The sequence below is a fragment of the Etheostoma spectabile genome, chromosome 4 (assembly GCF_008692095.1).
Source record: "Etheostoma spectabile isolate EspeVRDwgs_2016 chromosome 4, UIUC_Espe_1.0, whole genome shotgun sequence".
NCBI classification, from domain to species: Eukaryota; Metazoa; Chordata; class Actinopteri; order Perciformes; family Percidae; genus Etheostoma; species Etheostoma spectabile.
The window spans coordinates 12,271,144-12,275,842 of record NC_045736.1 but is presented as its reverse complement, the minus strand read 5'-3'; the positions used below and the strand labels follow the sequence as shown (position 1 = coordinate 12,275,842).

The 4,699-nt window shown below is 42.0% G+C and overlaps 2 long non-coding RNA genes across 2 annotated transcripts in view; one reads left to right on the top strand and one right to left on the bottom strand.

Moving 5' to 3' along the window:
- Positions 1–4,699, bottom strand: part of LOC116687365 (uncharacterized) — a 13,107-nt gene that overhangs the window by 76 nt on the left and 8,332 nt on the right. The window lies entirely within an intron of this gene.
- The window catches only part of LOC116687364 (uncharacterized), a 5,229-nt gene continuing 1,954 nt past the window's right edge, over positions 1,425–4,699 (top strand). The window contains exons 1-2 of the long non-coding RNA XR_004331522.1: positions 1,425–1,610; positions 2,784–2,970. This is a non-coding gene — a long non-coding RNA (uncharacterized LOC116687364). The remainder of the gene's footprint in view (positions 1,611–2,783; positions 2,971–4,699) is intronic.

Below are 4,699 nucleotides of genomic sequence, written 5' to 3'. Positions count from 1 at the left end.
TTTCTGTAAATAACATCACAGAGTACGGTCTGGACCTGCTCTTTTATTAAAAGAACTGTGAGATAATTGTTAAATAAATAAAATTGAAATTGAATTGAAATTAATAGGACATACCGTACGTGTTGTCTTTTCCTGGTTTTCAAGGCTGCATTAAAGTAACGTGATGCCATTTTCTGAACTGACCAGACTGTTGTAACTGTTCATTTATTTCCCTTTACCCACTTAGTCATTATATCCACATTACTGATGGTTAGTTATCAAAAATCCCATTGTGTAAATATTTTCTGAAAGGACCAATAGTCAATCAATATCGAGGTATTTGGTCAAAAATATTGTGATATTTGATGTTCTCCATGTTGCCCAGCCCTAAATGGGACATCATTTTAAGTCAATTCTACACTGAGTAGGGTACATATGTCCGATAGTCTACTAAAGTCTACAGGTATCTATAATGTCAAATTCAGAGTCACACCACCCCTGTTAAGAACATGGTGACGCAGAAGGACATTGAAAAAGCACACGAGACACTCACTCAAGCCATTTAGGAGTGTTACACTGCCATCTGTTGCAATAAATACGACATTACAATTTAGGAGGTATTTTTTTGTCTTGTCACGCTGCAAATTGCAGCTGGATCTCAGGATTACAAAAGGTTTTGTTTTTGTTTTGTTTTTTTTACAAAGAAAAGTATTCCTGTAGATGTAATGAAAATACTAGACAAAAAGGGTCATGGTAATTCATATTTTAGGATATTGTGTGGATAGTATAACACATAAGAATCACCAGAAGCTACAGCAGGAGGTCAGAAGTATGACAACAGTAAGTAGACTTGTAAACGTAGCATAACGAACAGTTCTTCCCAAACTTTTTGGCCTTTGACCCATATTATATAATGTATAACCACAGAATCCACGTTTCCGTGGATTTGTCTAATGTGAAGGATTGTAGAGGTATACCCTCTCCAATGGGCCTATTCCACAAGAAAAAGCTAAACCAATATTATAAAAAATAAACAAAATGAATCCATTTTTTGGATTTTCTTATTTCTTATCAATCCTTATTAATCCCCCAGGTTGGATCCTAGGCAACTAAAGGATCAAGTGAGTCTGCGGTTCCCATTTCTAAATCCCTCTTATATCCCTTATGTAGGCCTATGGCCATCGGCAGGCTGTGGTTGCGCTTCCTGTGTCCTTAAATAGAAATATATATTAAGCTGTAGGCTATTTTGTGATTTCATTCTGTTACTGAAACACAAACATGCTCTTGGCACGACATCTGGCAGCTGCGTCAAAAGAACGTAGTTTACGGTAAAACGGCGCCCATGTGATTTCACCGATGTTTGTAAACATGCGTCAGCCACATGTGATTTTGGCGATGAGGAAAGACTCCAGCCAATCAGCGGCTAGGGGAGTGTCAGGGGCGGGGTTTCAGTGTTGCGCTATGGAAAATTGTTAGGGGGGATACACAGCGATAAACGTAATAGATTCAAACAATAAGGCTGAACCGGGAACTTGGTGGACTGACCGTTCACCGAGGACCGGGTCTGAGTGGCGCCGGTCCCGAAATAGATCAGACTCCTTTGGCACGGGAGGGAAACATGGGATAAACACGTAAGTTATTTATCTTATTATAGGGCAAGAGCGACACAATAGTGCGTATGTGGCGTAGAGAATAGCACTATTTAATTCATAACCGCTCGAGTCTACTGTGTGGACAGTCCTGATGCAAACCCAGTTGTAGCAGCGCGGCTTGTAAAGAATAATGAAAAAAAAGAAAGAAAACAAAAGTGCTGTAGCCTGTTTGCAGGAAAACATGACATGAGGGGTTGTTGATGGAAGACGTTATACACACTTTAAATCACGAGTGTTTCATCATGGACATGACAACAGGTAAATTAAACTGCGTCAGCGAGAAGGACCGACCGGCCACAGACAATCCAGTGGGAATTTCCGCTGCGAAGGCAGCGTTGTGGTCCTCGCTTTCTAACTTGAGTTGTGCCTGCTTTTAGTGATAATATGAAGATGTAAACAAAGCGTGGAATCGGCGGGGTTGGCGTGTGAAGGAAGAGCTCGGAATAGGATGCTGCGCAGGAGATGGATAGTGCGTATCCTGTTGTGGAAGACGATGTTACGCAGTTCAAATTGGCACCATATTATTTAACACCAATTTTTTTCTAGTGTTATCAGAAATAACTGACCGGGTCTTAGTGACTTTTTTTTAAATTTATTTTTCAAGGAAACCAGGATAAAAACCTACTTCCCAAACATGGTCACAAATTGACGCACGTAGGCTGGTTCTGTTCTGATTGTTTGCGTAATTTCGAAGGGAATACAAACGTATGCTTCAAGTGAGCAACACAATGGTGACGCAGCTTTTTTTTTATCTTTGAGATGCCAAACAACATTTGCTGCGTCACAGAGATCCCAGGAGGTCCTTAATAGTAATCTGGCATTTTAGTGCGCACTTGGTATGATGAAAACAAACTCTACTTCCCAAATATAGGGTGTGCTATTGAGTAACACGGTATTTGGGATGTATCATCTGCTGTAAAGGGATGTTGACATGCAGGTATTCTTCACCTCAAACCTGAATACTAACTGTTTTACTTCTTTTTTTTTCCTCTGGGGCCTATTTAACCCCTGATTACATGGACAAATACCATATGATTATGTTATGTAACTAAAACAAATCAAACAAAACCTTGAGCTTTCTAATTATTTTCTAGTAAGTGTCCTGTTGTTGCTGTGAGAAAAACATTTAGTGAACTTGTCTCCCTTTCCCAGACCTTGTAATGCACACCTGCCTAAGTACAATGGGACACTGACACGCCTGATGGGATGTTACTGTTGACACCGAGGCTGCTGGCTCCTGTCACCCATTCTAATAACCCCAGTGAAGGGAGGCCTCCTGCTGCTTACCTGCCGGAGGGACCGGAGATAAAGTGCTTCCTCGCCTCTCAGAGCTTCTGAGGTGAGAATGAGACACACAGGAGGAGCAAACTCCATTCCTGCCAAGTGGATTTGTTCGGTCAATGGGTGAATCAGCAGTAGACCCCGTGAGTTGCTAAACCACTGGCAAGGATATGGAAAGAGAGAGAGAGAGAGAGAGAGAGAGAGAGTGACAGAAAGAGAAGAGAAGGGGAGGGAAGGGGAGCTTTAGAACTTTAATTATGTGTACTGAATAGAAACTTGACTCCCGAGGGAATGTCACTATGGTAGTTTCGAAACAAACAGGTAAAGGTCATGGGAGGAAGTACAAGCTGATAACTGAAAGAGTACAAGTGCACAGCAGCAACAACATTGCCTTGTACTTATTTGCATTATTTTTAAAATAGGAAAAGCACAAACCTTCTCTACATCAGACGTTACACAGAATATGTGTTTACTGAGGACCGCGTCCTGTGCAGTGGTGAAGCTTCCCATGCCTTCTGAGGCTGACCAGTAGGACAAGTGACCCACTTTCACGGACAAGAAACGCGACCTCAATAGTTATTTTGCCATTCTTACAGGGAGTGGAGCTGCCTCTTAAGTCAAACAAACAGTACAAGTGGGCTAAATGCAATGCGCTCAGACTCGTTTTCAGAGTTCTTGGACAAATTTCACAATGAAACAATCCCCTGATTTTCCAGCTAATGAAATTCAGCAGATGACATCGGGCAAAAGCTATAGATGCAGCCTTATAAAAGATTTCCGAGGAGAGGCAGTGTGAATCTACTGACGGATGTGTTTACAGCGGGGGGGGGGGGGGGTGGGGGGCATCACCTGTAGTAGCGTATAGAATCAGAGGTGGCACAAAGCCAAGATATGCCAGGGCTCAAATTAACCTCGGCCCCCTGCCACCCTCACCAGATGATGATGTATTATAGACAAGTGTGAAGCAGCATTTATTTGCATGTATCATTAGCAGTTAGACACCTAACATGCTGCAAACGGGAGGGGGGGGGGACTATTGTCAGCTACTGTGCTGAAACTCAGAAAGAACCTCTCCTTACTGCCATTATGCCTTCATACATATTACGTTATATATTACATATTACGGGAAATATTCCTTTCAGAAATGCAGTACATACAGCAGGAGGGTAAAATACTAAGAACACTGGAAACCTGCAGGTGCATTGTACATCTGTACGTTATTTATCTTAATAAAGAACTCATGTTTTCAACCAGACATCTGACATTTCCCAACAGGCAGACTGAGGGCCAGAAGAGGGAGACAATGTGTAAATCAACACTTCCACTGAAGCGTTCTTCCCATTTATTTCCACCTATCGTGAAGCAGATGCAATAGAACTAACCAAGTGTCAGGCTCATCTGACCGTGTTAAGGCTCTCACATCTCCCAACGTTGCGCAATTGGTCGCTGTGAAGAGCAGATGATGCAACGTAGTAGGAGGTATGCAAGCTATTACTCGATCCAAACACAATTTGTACTTTTAGGACGTTGTTTGTGCGGGCAAAATCAGCAGGAAATGAAGTTTGTGCTACCGTTGGCTTTGATTGGTCCAGTCAAGTATCATGTGAACACATTCATAACAACTTCAAAAACACATGAGGTCAACTGTTGACATTTTCCCTGATTGCGCAAATGTTGAGAGGGGGTTAAAAAGACATATTACCTCATTCAGTTCTCACTCCTGATAAATTTGGACTTCTAATCTGTAAGAGGATTAACCACCTTCCCTGTTTACACGTGCACCCCCC